The sequence below is a fragment of the Furipterus horrens genome, unplaced genomic scaffold (genome assembly GCF_987537825.1).
Source record: "Furipterus horrens unplaced genomic scaffold, mFurHor1.1.pri manual_scaffold_3, whole genome shotgun sequence".
NCBI lineage: Eukaryota > Metazoa > Chordata > Mammalia > Chiroptera > Furipteridae > Furipterus > Furipterus horrens.
Genome location: NW_028327173.1, coordinates 38,079,202 through 38,093,461, shown reverse-complemented (window position 1 = coordinate 38,093,461; position 14,260 = coordinate 38,079,202). Strand labels below are relative to the sequence as shown.

The 14,260-nt window shown below is 48.6% G+C and overlaps 1 pseudogene; it reads right to left on the bottom strand.

The window, feature by feature from the left end:
• The window catches only part of LOC150014954 (maestro heat-like repeat-containing protein family member 7), a 40,221-nt pseudogene extending 26,244 nt beyond the window's left edge, over positions 1 to 13,977 (bottom strand).
• Between the last annotated feature and the right edge of the window lie 283 nt (positions 13,978 to 14,260).

The window sequence follows — 14,260 nt, the reverse complement described above, 5'->3', positions numbered from 1 at the left end:
TTGTTGTCTACTGACAACAAGAAGGTAAGTTCAACAGGGTGGATTATTTGATTAATTGACTTTATATTTATTTCTTCACTGCTGTGTCCCAGGGCCTAGAATAGTATCTGGCACATGATGGTTTCTGTTTTCTACTGAAGGAAACACATTTCAGATGCATTTTATGAGCCCTTACTATGGCCTGGCCTGGGTCCTTCCTGGATCTGCCAGTGTAGGCAAGACATGGGCATGAGAAAGGTCCATCAGGTGGAGTGACCACATGAACCAAGTGTGTGGGTTTTTTGTAAAGGGAAGGAGCTTGGGACCTGGAATCAGGCAAACGCACGTTTTGTATTCTAGCTTTGCTGCTTCCTACGGTCAGGGGGTCCAGACAAACCACTTTTCTCCTGCAGAATCTAACAGAGTGGATTTGGCCTAGGCTTGCCAGATAAAATACAGGATAACGAGTTAAATATGAATTTCAGGTAAACAAATAATTTTTAGTGAAAATATCTCTCAAATATATAATACTTTCAATCAGATTATTCATTGTTTATCTGAAATTCACATTTAAGTGAGTGTTCTGTGTTTTTATTTGCAAAATCTAGCAATACTAACTTGGTCTATGCTATTCCTGACCTTAAGGCTGATTATTAACATGACTTATATCACTTTTACCCATTACTCAGGAGGTCTGAGTGGTTCCTGGGCAGCAGCAAAAATAGTCCAGGGGCCAAATCTTTGTCCCAAATGTTAGAGGTCAAGAAAAGCAGGGACACCAGACAGATCCCAAAGGCCTGAAACTAATAAGACCATCATTGCATGGAGAAAAGAAAACTTGCCCTGGCTGGTGTGGCTCAGTGGATTGAGCACTGGCCTATGAGCCAAACGGTCACTGGTTCAATGCCCAGTCAGGGCGCATGCCTGGGTTGCAGGCCAGGTCCCCAGTTGGGGGTGCGCAAGAGGCACCCACATGTTGATGTTTCTCTCCCCCTCTTTCTCCTTCCCTTCCCCTGCCTCTAAAAACAAGGAAATAAAGTCTTTAAGAAAGAAAGAAAAAAAGCTCTATTTGACAAGTGCCTATAATGTGTGGTACTGAGCTGGTCTTTTTACATATATGATCTCACTTAATTTTTCAGAAAGCTTGCGAGTTATATGCTATTTTACCCTTTTCTACAGATGAATAAATCTAGACCTGGACAAGGAGAGTGCTTGTCTGAGGTCATACAGCTAGGGAGGGCCAGAGCCAGGTCTTGTACCTAGGTCACTCTGCCTCCAGAGCCAGGGCAGTTTAAACAACATGCCAAGGTCCCTTGGTTTGAGGCAGTGTTGGGACTGTGGAAAAAAGAAGGACACAACTAATCGATGATACGGTGCACTTCTAGGTGCAGTGCCTTCTGGGCACCTGTGTCAGCCCATGCTGCAACACTAGCTCCCTGGAAGAACATCCCAGGAATGTTCCCCACTTACAGGTTTGAACCACTGTGGTTCTAAGATAGAATCTGTTCTTTGTTCATTCATTCCATAAATATTCACTGAGCACCCACCACGTGCCTGGCCCATGGCTAGCCCTTGGGGGTTCATCGGTGAACAAGACACAGCCTTGCCCTGTCCTCAAGTGAGATTATAGTCTAGTGGAGAAGACAGACCAGGAACTACTCTTAGTAGTAGGGCTATCATGCCTGAGTATACATGGTTCCATGGGAATGTGAAAAGGAGAATCACAGATTAAATTTGGAAGGATGAGGAACAGCTTAGATAGAAGGATTGCTTCAATCAAAATAGGTTTGTTTATAGCCTTTGTCCCTGGTCCTGTGGGGACTAATTCTTTGTACCTCCGCATACCCCATCAGACCCTGTGATGGTCTCCACCATCTCCCACCAGTGCCTTGCTACTACTGCCTTAGTCAAGTGCCTAGCTGAATGCCTGCTCAGAAGCTTTGCTTCAGAGGTGCTCTAGACTTACGTTTTCGGACGTCCAGGATAGTATAAAGGATGGTGATGCCCTCCAGAGCCTCCCGGCCAATATCCTCATCGGGATCCCCAATGCGAAGGGTGAGTCTTCCCAGCAGAAGCCCCAGGCCCGGGAATCGGAAATAAATCTATTTGTGTTGTAATAATATTAGGGACTGAGTCTTATAGGTTCAATAATGCCATACAGTAAATGGTAAAAAGAGATGGAATGTCTGTCCCTGATAGCGGAGCCCTCTGAGGATGGTAAGGGCCACCTGGGAATCTCTGGACAGGTTGGACAGGTGCACAGGTTCCCTCAGAACTGGGAATATTCTCCCTGGGAGACCCCCCGCCCCATCTCCCAGGGGCCACTCACAAAGTAAGGCAGGGTGAGAAGCGTGTGCTTCAACACAGAGACATTGCTGCTCACAGCACGAGCTCGTTCATGGGCCTTTTCAGAGTTCATCCAGGGCCCCAGGGACTGTGAGGACAAGGGTAAGACTCAGAGCTACAGGCTGGCTGCCCGCCCCTACTGCCTGGGTGGGCAGCCCAGTCTTCACTGATCAGCTTCTGGGGAGAGCACAAAGACCACTCCCCATAGATCTTCTCTTCTTCTTAGAGCATAGGGAGTCATGGGGTCCAGAAGTTGAGAATAGGACTGAAAGACCAGAGGGAGGATGGTCAATGAGGAGAGAGATGAAAGATGGAGAATCATGAGGCTCAAAGAAGAAGACAGGGGCATGAATGAACAGAGCGAAGATATGGGGGCAGCTACCATGGGAGTATGGAGGGGAGGGAGAGAGTGAAGAGGCACGGGTCTGGGACAGGGAGGCAGAACGCACACAAGATCACATCCTGAAGTCAAATCACTCCTTCTGGGTCCAGCACCCATCACCCCCTCCTCCTAAGTCAATCCTCCTTTCTCCTCCACCCTTCCCCTCCCCCCGTCCCCTCACCTGCAAAACGATCATCAGCCCAGCAAGAGTGGGGTCCTCAACAAAGAGAGCATTGAGCAGTGTCTGCAGGGCTTCCAAGGTATGACAGTAAAGGGTCTGTAGACAGGAGAAGGACCAAGCTACTAGCAGGCCTCTGAAGCAGACCCTCACCCCAGGCAACCCCTTGTGTGGACCCAGGAAGCTGCTCTTTGGTCGCACCCGAGACTAACTTAATGTATGATATTGGACACATTACTTCCCCTCCATGGGTTACAGTTTCCTTATCCACAAATTGGTCGTTATTATCCCTACACTTTTTACCTTATAGTGAAGGAAGCAGACACCCAACATTCACTAAGAATCTACCATAGGCCAAGTAAGCAACAAATGAGAGGGTGAGTGGGAAAATGCTCCAGAACTCTAAGAGCTAGGTAAACTTTTATTATTGTCTCTAGGGAAGCGCTCTGGTTCTTTTTTTAATTGCTACTCCTAGACTTAAATAGGTTTTCCAAGTTGCCTCTTCAGGGCCGCCATCTCTTCCACACCCGGGCTCCTCCCCTGTCAATCACACCACAGGCCTGGGTTTTAGGAAGGTGCAGGCATTACACATACAGGAGGCTGAGCTATGGGTTTGAGCCACTCTGGAAAGGCCCTCTCTCCTCTGCCTTCCCTTGTCCTGCCAGTTCCCCATGTCTGCCTCTCACATTGTTATTGCCCAGGTTTCCTGAGTCTGTTCATTCACACCAGGGTTGCACCACAACCACCAAGCAAACCTCACTCTCCAGCTACGTCCCCGTCCTTCTCATCTGTAGCCCAGCACTGTGCAGCGCTGACCTCTGCTGGCTGGACCTGTTACTACAAGGGGGCCTCTGTCTTCCTGGGCCCAAACAAGGATTGCCTGCCCTTCCTTTGGGTCTTATCTCAGGGCACCACCTCTGGGACCCAGAGCCCTCTTACCGCCACGTGGTCTGCCCCCACAGCTCTCAGCCTCACTTCTCAGCACTCTCGCCTGACCCTGGGCTCCAGCCACACCGCTTCAGTGTCATCCTTGCTGTCATCATGTTTTCTCCATCCTCAGGCCTCTGCACAGGCTGTTCCCTCTGCCCGGCATGCTTTTCCTTCTGCCAGTCCCACTCCCTTCAGCTAACAAGCTCTTCTTTAACCTCTCAGCTCCAGCACCAAGAATCCTGAACCCCCGTCCATCTAGGCCAGGTCCCCTCCATTCCAGGCTCTTTATAGCAGAAGAACTTCTTGCTCGCAGCATGTACCAGTGTTGTAATTTTGCATTAACTGCATAATTCTCTGATAAGGTCTATCTCACCCCGCCCTTGCCCCTACTCTATCCCACCCCTGTGCTTCTAGTAGGCCCTCCGTTAATATTCAATGAATGAAAGGATGAATGAATGAATGAATGAATGAGCTTTACTCTGAGCCGAAACACCACTCCCTTAACTTCCCCCACAGACCCTACACCCTACACTAAAGGTCACCTCTGACCGCTCCTTCTAGGACAACTGCAGAGGTTGAAAGGTTTTCATGTGTTTGAGCTCCTTGAGGTCCTGCTTCTCTGGGCCACAGCCAGTCTTTCTTCCTTGTGACCCAGCCCTCAACCAGCCTCCTCTCAATCCTGGCTACCTCCTCTGGCCATGCCAAGGCCTGCCCACCTCCCTCTCACTGGGCAGGGCTCAGAAGTCAATAGAACCCTCCGGATGAGGGACTGATCCCTATTCCAAAAATTCGTTCACTCACCAAACATCCCTCTGATACCAAGAGAGGGTCAGCACATTGCCCCAGGCCCTACAACTCGAGCAAGCACCCTTCCTTTCCCTGCTCGGAGTCCTACCATGTACCTCACTCTGAGGACCCTGGACCACCCTAGGACCCACCGGGGAGGGCGCTGCTTACCTGTACAGTGTCAACCTTGGCCTCATCTTTCTCCTGCATGGCCTGCACAGAAGGCAGGGAGAACACACTCTTCACACACATGTCCACCAGATCCAACCTTTCCTCAACATCCAGGACAGGCTCGGTGTGACTGGTGAGGAGACAGAAAGCAAAGGCATAGAGTGAGGGAGGCTGGAGCTATGAATGCAGGGCTGGGGCGAGGGTACCTCAACGGGGTGCCAGGCGTGGGCCTGAGATTCAGATCCACGAAGGGTGAGGTGTGGTGGAGGGAGGAGGGAAGTGGGTGTGGAGGGCAGACAACACTGGGAGGGACTGGGCACGAGGAGAGAAGACCCAGGAGTGGGGTTAGGGCACAGCAGAGAGGCTCCAGAAGACAGAGGCGGAGCCCATGGGAAGAAGAAAAGGAGATGGGGGTCAGGGAGGGGCTGTGGACACCTCAGCTGCGTCAGGGTCTCCATGGCCTGCTGGCGGATGGGGCTGGAGAGGGAATCCAGTGGCTCCTCCTGGATCAGCCTCTGAGCAGGGCACACAGAAGGGCCGATGAGGGGAGCAGGCCGCTGCAGACCACCAGGGCTGCGGCTACCCCTCCAGGAGCAGCTACAGCAGCCCCTCAGCCTGGGCAGAACTCCCCACCTCCACGCTCTGGCAGCCTCCAGTCGGGGGGAGCCAGCTCACTGCTCAGACCTGTCTGGAGCCTCAGTTCAAAGCCACCAAAACACCCCACGTTCTAACCAGCTGCATCTCTCAAGACTCATGGTGGGGAGGTTTATTTAAACCACGGACTAGCCCAAAGCAAAAACACCACAAAGGGCCCTCGAAAGAAATCCAGTTGAATTCCTTTTAAAATGTTCTTCTAATGACTTCTCACTTTTGATTTAGTACCTACAGACAATAGGTGCTCAATTAATGTTAGTTAAATGAAGGTATCAAGGGCAAGGATATTTTCCCTCTATAAGGGACTCAAAGCTAAGTATGATTTTGGAAACTTCTCTGGTTATCCCCACCCAGCACATGCTGGTGGATAACTGAGAAATGACTGTATTTAGCAAAATGATAAGAAAATTCCCCACCAGAACTAACTTTTGGTATTAAGTCATAAAACTGCTCCCAGGTACACAATGCTTTACAGTGAACCATTGGATTGTGTTCTCCCCCGCCAAGCAGTGACACAGGCATTGTCACAGATGAGCAGAGTGAGGCTCAGAGAAGGGATGTGACTTGCCTGGGCTCCCTCTAGACAGGCAGAGAGCAGTTAGAGGTGGAGTTGAGACTCAAGGCCAAGTGCCCTGCCTCCTTGTCTCTCCTCTCCCCGCCTAGCCCCCTGTCTCATCAGTGGGTAGACTCAGGACTTCCGCTCCTCCCACCCCAATGCCACAGACCAGATGTGGCTCTCGCACCATCATCTTCTTCACCATGGTCTTCTTCTCTCCTTCACCTTCCAGCACATCCTGGCTCTTCTGGAGGGTGGTGACATTCTCAGCCTCGGGGGCAGCAGAGGGCAAAGCCACAGGGTGAGAGCCGCACTGAACCCAGCTTTCAGGGGCTGTCCCTACCCCTGCATTAGCCACCCGCCCCCTGCAGGCATGCCAGCTTGCTCCTCCCCAGCTGCCAGCCCCAGCGTTGCTTGAGAGAAATGAGAAACCACAAAGGGAACATCTGGGGAGTGAGTGAGACTTGAGAAGGTGACCGCAGGAGGGTGTGGATAATCCTTGAAGTCCAGCATTTGCAAGAGGACAGATATCAGGGGCTGCAGAACTCTCCCCCTTTGCCAGTCAACTAAGGGAGAAGCAACGGCTGCGGGGACAGAAAGGGTCCCCACACCTCAAGCTGAAATCTCACCATAAGTCATACCTCCTATGGGCCTTCTGCTATCTACCCTTCTGAAGGGCACGTCCTAACCAGATTAAGGCACTCTGCTACCTGAGAAAGGCAACACATTTACTAATGTCCAATTAATCTATTCATTCTCCTTATCTTAGGGCAGAAGGAGGAGAAAAAAAACATGAAATAAATAAAACAATGAATAAAATAACTTAATATAGTAAAGAAAGCAAAACAAGGTAATCGGATGAACAGCGTGGTGGGTTCACGATCCCACAAGTTCTTCCCTATTCTGCCTATCAAGATGGCTCTAGGCTCATCCCACCACTTGTTTGGACCAACAGAAGGCCATGCAAGTGCTGCTGTGCAGTTTCTGGCCTAACCCTTAAAGGAACTGGCAACTCTTCCCCTCTGGAACCCAGCTGCCATGGAATGGCAACGTCAGGTACACAGAGACTTGGGAAGATGGGGTCATCTTGGATGTTCCAGGCCCCCTCCCCCAGTGATCTCTGTCTACACCACACAGAGCAGAAGAACCACCCGCTGAGCCCAGTCACACTTTAGAATCATGAGAAATTGGGCCCTTTCCATCCTTACTTCCCCGGCTGTCAGAGTGAACTTTTAAACCACTAAGTTTTGACGCAGTTTGTTAAACAGCGATTAATGACTCTGGCTACTAAAGTGATGGGAGAGGGATGGCTCGTTTACAACAAACTGTCCAGGAAGGCCTCTCAGGGGAGATAATATTTAGACTGAGTCCTGAATGACAAGAAAGAGGTAGCCATGTGAAAAACAAGAAGGAGCGTCTGTCTGTCTCTCCAAAGTAGAACGTCATTTCGCTAGTATATTTCTAGTGCCTGAAACAGTGCCTGGCACATAGCAAGGGCTCACCTAAATTTGCTGAGTGATTGCAGTAACAAACTCTTTCTGTGCAGGGATCGTGCTCAGTGCTGTGCATACATTATGTAACACAGACCTCACTTCAGCCTTATTAGGCCTATCTTATAGGAAGAACCTTCCTGACAGAATAACAAGTGCAAAGGCCCTGAGGTAAGAATGAGTTTGGTATGGAACAGAAGAAGGCTAGTGTGGCAAGGGCAAGATGGACAACTGGAAGAATGCCGTGGGGTAAAGATAGATGCTTCCCAAATGCAAGACCTCTTCATAGTTCTGTCACCTTCTCCCCACCCCCACCCACATGCTGCATTGAGCTGGCCTCTGAATCAGCCTGAGGGCAGGGCAGGGCCTCCCCCCTATAAGTCCTGACCTGGGTGGATCCCCTACCTCCAGACTCTGCCCGTCAGCCAGCCTTGCCCACATTCTGTGTGTCATACTCGTGTCCACCAGCCTGTCCCATCTGCCCCAACTGGCCCTCAACAAGTCCTGCAGACACTGGCTTTCTCTGGCCTCCCGAGGCCTGGTGCATGGCCAAGACCTGGGTCAGGCCTATGTCCTGAAACAGGCCATTTCCAGCCTTTCTGTCACCATTACAGACCCTCTCACAATTCATTTAGTTGTTTAGAAAACTTACTGAGCACCTCTGATATGCCAGGCACCACAGTAGATGCTGGGAATACAGCTGCGAATAAGACAGATGAAAATGCCCAGTGCACAGGAGATACATATAGTGAGAGAGGCCGATAAAAGATGGGAAGCATCTTGTGCATCGGATGGTGATGAACACCATGGAGAAAAGAGGAGCTGGGCAGAGAAACAGGGATGGCTGGGGCTGGGGCTGGGGCTGGGGAGTGGGGGCTGGGGGGCATCCCAGGAAGTCAGCTGTTTGTTGGGCAGGATGCATACCAGAGTCACTTTGTTGCCATCCTCTCCCTTCCCTGGCACGTTCACCAGGCATGAGGCCGCTTCGTCAAAGGCTTCTGCATGTCATTGTTTCGATGAGGGAAGAAAAGAGTAGAAAGATATAATATACCTAGGGGGCCACAGTCCCTTCTCTCCTCCCCAACTGGGCTTCTCTAATCCTTACTCTCCCGGCAGCCAGACTGGGCTCCCTACCCTAACCCTTCAATGGCACCCCAGTTCACTGAGCGTAAAGTCAGCATCCTTGTCAGTGCCTTTAGGGCCCTGCCAGGTCACCCTCCCTGACCCCACTCCCAGCCTTACTGTTGCTGCTCTCCCTCACTCACCATGCTCTGGCCACACTGGCCAGACAAGCTTCCAGGCTCAGGGCCTTTGCACAGGGCAGTTTCCTCTACCTGGACCAGTTCACGGCCACGCCCCCTTGCCCAGCTCCTACACCTGTCCTTCAGGTCTAAGCTTGCCTGCCTCTCCTCAAAGAGGCCTCCCCTGACCTTTGGGTTAATGGGGGTCCCACTGTGATCCTCTTGTGCATCATCTTACTCTCTTTTTTCAACCATTATCACAATTTATAATTAAACTCTCACTTGTTATAATAGATACCTGCTATTTTGTCAGCCCCAGGTTTGTTCACCTTTCCTTTGGTAAAAGAATTCCTGCCTTCCCTGTGGGTTACCCATTCCATATAGTTAGATGAAGCTGAATCCTTCAAGCCCCACCTATCCCCCTCTTCAAATAGGCACGGGCCTGCAACCCAAGCTTGGCCAATAAAAAGAGTCCTGTGCCCACAGCCACAGTGACTGGTCCAGGGATGGGCTCTTGGGTGAGCAGGGCAATAGAGCTCTTTATTCAAGAAAGTGTGTCTTCTCCTTCTGAGGACCTATGAGAGCCTAGAATTTCAGGGCCCTCTTGGCCACCAGAGGCTGCTGAAGGATTTTTTTTTTTTTTTTTTTTTTTTTACGGCAGCCGTCCGTCTCAAGAGACGATGGTGTAGCTTCTTAAGAGTCTATCTGCACCGCCGAGAATGGCTGTGCAGTCCGACTCGGGAGTGACACGGTATCTGTCTCCTCCCGTGTTGAATCGACATCTTGCGATGACGCCGGAGTGTCCTCTCCAGTGAAGCTGAAGCTACAGAGCCTGGGCAGGGTGATATGGAGGGTCTGCTGTTGCCCATGCAGCAGATCCCCCCTCTCTTCGCAGCTGAAGGGTCCAAGGGAAAGACGGAGTCAATACAGCTTGGCTTCAGGTGCGCCGCAGGAGTTGCCGGTGTTGACTACAACGTCAAACCGCCTTAGGGACTCCGGCTCCGGATTTTCTGTTGGGGTTTACTCCCTTAGCCTTTCCCCTGAAGAGGTATGCCGCAAGGCAGCGGAGGTTTTTTGGGGTCAGAGTTTTCCTTCTCTGATGTGCCCTGACTGGAAGATCGAACCAGCGACACTTAGCTCGCAGGCCGACGCTCAATCCACTGAGCCAAACCAGCCAGGGTTTGGCTGGAGGATTAAGCCAAGAGAAAGAAGCAGAGACATCCCAATAGTAGTAAATACAGCCAGCACCAAGACCTTGGCTTCTAAGTACCATTCTCCACTAAAAGGAACAATGCTCCTTGGGCTGATTCTAGGACTTGGGCAGGAAAAATACAAGACGAGCTAGAAAACAAGGAAGAGACATCTTGAAACGGACAACAAGAGAACTCGAGCAACAATGAGGCTATGTCAAAGGGCACAAAAGCTTGCTTGAAGAGGAGTCCACTGGTCAAACTGGGGAAAGTTTGGTTATCACAATAAATAATGGCAGCAACAGATGATACAGTCCATTGAATACACTAGGAAACCACAACTCCATACTAACATAAACAAGTAAATGAATAAATAGAAAGTTTGATGAGGAATGGGCTATTTACATAGTTTCAGATAACCTCCTCACAGGATATTTATTACGAAGGGGTAAATAGTGACTTCACAGTGGTGAACTTGGCAGCAACCATCTCACTCACGTGACTGAAGTGAGCATCACCAGTGACGGAACAAGCCAAAATCATACACCACCAGGTGGGACGCCATGAGAAAAGGCTAGCTTCCCTTCCATGCTCTTCCTGCCAAAGGCGCATGACACGAAGGTGATCATGGGGACGCATCAGACAAACCTCAACTTGGGTACAACTTACAAAACAGCTGGCCTGTAATCTTCAAATGTATCAAGAACATGAAAGTCCGGAGATCCAATGTGGCTTCAGCTACCCTTGACTCCTCAGAGGCCCCCTGCAGCCATAGCCAGCAAGGGCTTGCAGGACCTGAAGCAGCAAGTGGAAGGGGTAGCCCAGGCTGCAGCCATGGACGGGGGGGCCAAATACACCCAGAAAAGCATCGACAAGACTGCTAGCCAAGCCTCTGACACTTTCTCAGGGTTGAAAGGAAAAAAATAGGCTTCCTGAGGTGACAAAGGGGAGCCATGGGTGACTCCCCTCTAGGCCCTGAGCTCTGGTCAGCTGCTGCCCCCTTGGCCTGACAGCTCATTGAAGCACATGTTCAAAAAAAAAAAAAAAGAACATGAAAGTCAAGGAAAGGCTGAGGTGAGGACTGAGGAAACAAAACAAACTAGACAAAAAAGTGCAGTGAGTTATTCTGCACTGGATCTCTTTCTTCCAGAAAAAATTACCGGGACAATCAGTGACATTTGAATGGGCTCTGCGAATTAGATGGTAACAGTGTATTAATATTGATTTCATGATTTTGATGGTTAACCTTTGTTCTTTTTTGTAAGAAATAAAAAACAAAATTCAGGGATGTGGGACATCACTGGGCCACTTAATCAAATTATTCACAGACAAAAAATTTTATATACTGTGCTTTCAATTTTTCTTCAAGTTTTCATTGTTTTAACATTTTTTAAAAGAATGAAAGAGAACTAGAGGCAATTTTTTCAGACAAAAAATGATAAAAGTTTACCATCAGCAGAATTCACTAAAGGAAATTCTAAAGTATGCTCTTCAAGCAAAAGGAAATCAATGTCAGATGGAAGGTCTGAGATGCAATAAGCAATGAAATAAAAGAAAGATTAATATTTGGGTAACTATAAGAACATTAACTACATAAAACAATAATAACTTTATAGGATTAAGAAAATAATGAATATGCATTACCAGGACAGCATATAAATTAGGGGGAAGGAATTAAGTGGGGTTACAGTGTTTCAATCACAAAGGACCACATATTTATATGAAAATTCCAAAACAGGTAAATTTATACAGAGAGTAGATCAGTGGTTGCCCAGAACTGGGGGACAACGGGTTTGGGGTGATATCTAAGAGGTTTGGGTTTTTTGGGGGGGGGGTTGATGAAAATGTTCTACACTTGATTGTACAACTGCACAATTCTGTGTATATTTTAATACCATTAAATTGTACACTTAAAGTGGGGAAATTTTATGATATCTAAATTATAACTCAATAAAGTTGTATTTTAAAAAGTTCAACATACAGAAACAAAATTCCTCTATACCATCAAGCATCAGCAGTACAAAAGAGGAATTGTATTAAAAAATAAGATATGATTCATGCAAGCGATAAAAACTATAAAGTACATAGGAATTAACCTATCAAAAAATACAATTGATCTTGATGGAGAATTTTTCAGTTCTAGTAAAAGCTATATCCTATATAAAGAAAAACTTTAATAGATGGATAAATTAATAGCATTCCAATAAAAATGCCAGCAAGAGTTTTCTGAAGACCTAGAAAAACATATTCTAAGATATATATGGACCCTGCCCGGTGTGGCTCAGTGGATTGAGCACCGGCCTGCAAACCAAAAGGTCACCAGTTTGATTCCAGTCAGAGCACATGCCTGGGTTGCAGACCAGGTTCCTGCTTGGGGGCATGAGAGAGGGAACCACACATTGATGTTTCTCTCCCTCTCTTTCTCCCTCCCTTCCTTTCTCTCTAAAAATAAATAAATAAAGTATTTTAAAAAATAAAGTAAAATGTATGTGGAAGAATGGGGGCTTGCTAATAGATGTCAGAGCATGGTTTGGATGCTGTTATCCTCAGAATAATTTTGAGACATTTTAAAGAGATTCTTACCCTCCCAGATACGAATACATATTTGCAAAGCCATGGTAATTTTTTAATTGCAATATAGTATTGGTCCATGAACAAACACAAATATTTGGAGATATAAATAACTGAGAGATCCTTACAACATCAAAAACAGGAGATTGATTTCCAAAACACCTGTATATCAGAAGTGAGTGCAGGTTCCAGATAGGACCCCAAGGCCTTGCTCAGGTGGGGACCTCAAACGCTCTATAATAGAGGGGAGCTGAGCCTAGAGCCTGCCTCCTCCATTGATTTGGAAAGCCAGGTCTGAAATTTATCAAAAAAGGAAGAGGCATACATTTTGAAAGGAAGCTATAGTTAGTTGACTTGTAATCTGGACATAATAAAGGTATTATCATATGGATGATGTTAGAGTTAAGTAGACTGAAGTTCAGAGAGATTAAGTAGCTTGTCCCAAATCCCTCAACAAGCAGAGGCTGAGCACTGAATCTCTTGTGTATAATTAATATATTGCATGTTATCCATTGATTGATGTTCCCTTTCTTCCCCTCTCCTCTCCCCTCCCTGCACCACAAGTCTAAATACAAGTTTCTTCCAGGACAGTGCCCTCTCTAGGGCTGTCACCCCTGCCACACTCACGTTCAGGGACACTCTGGAAAGCTGTGGTGTGCTTGATTGTTGTGTTGTGGGTGGGGAGCACCAGTAGGAACTGGCCCACCTTGGCACCGGCCATCTTGCTCGAGCTCTGCTGATTTTTCTCCAGGGGCATAGTGTGGATGGTGTTGTCCTCAGAATCATCCCGCTGGCTGCTCAGTGTCAGGGTGGACGTGTCGCCGAAGGTGAGGCTGGAGCCCAGACTCAGAGTCTCCTTGGAACCTACTATCGAGGTCATGTATGAGGGTGGAGAAAAGGCAGAGGTGGGTCCATAGGTGCTGGAGTGCAGGCTAATATCATCATTGGAGCCAGGACTCAGGACCTTATAAATGGATATGATTCAGGCCTGGGAAGATTGGAGTTGCTCTGACCCAAATCAAAAATTGTGCTTGAGTGGCAGTTGAAGGCCTCCTCAGAATTCAGCCCCGAGGAGTTGTTCCAGCTCAGACACTGGGCCTCGGTAGAGCCAGGGCTCAGAACAAGGTTTGAGGCTGAACACGGGGACCCCTGTGAGTTGGGCCTTGAGATGTGATTTCTATCCAGGCCCAGAGCTTCACCAGAGTGGGAAGTGGTGATCTGGAGGGAGGCTGGAGCCATGGCCTCACTGTCAACAGGTCTGGGGCTGTTATCAGACACTAGGCCAGGGGCTTCCTCAGAGACAGGACTCGGAATTAGATTAAGGTCTGGAAGAAGAGCCAAGCCAGGATTCACGGGTGGATTCAAGATCGGAACAAGGTCTGTATCTGGGTTTGGCCCAGAGATGGTGCCAGAGCCTAAACCTGGGGCCCCAGTGGAGTTGAGACTGGGTTTCATCTCTGGGTCTTCATCGAGGGCCACACTGGCCCTTGGACTCAGAGCCATGTCTGGTCTAGAGGTTTCTCAATGCCACTGCCCCTTTCTCTCAAATAGCTGACTGTTGCACTCCATGCAGTGTTCTTAAGAGAGAGGAAAGGCAATGCCTCACTTGTTAAAATCTTTCCATGGATCCCCACTATCTTTCAAATGAGGCCCTGTGTGACTTACAAGGACCTCCATGACCACTCCCAGCCCACTTTTCCAGCCCCACCCTACACAACAAAATATTCATCACCCTTTATTCCAATGACTCCATTAGTGGGCCAGCCCCTGCTGGGCAGAGCTCCAC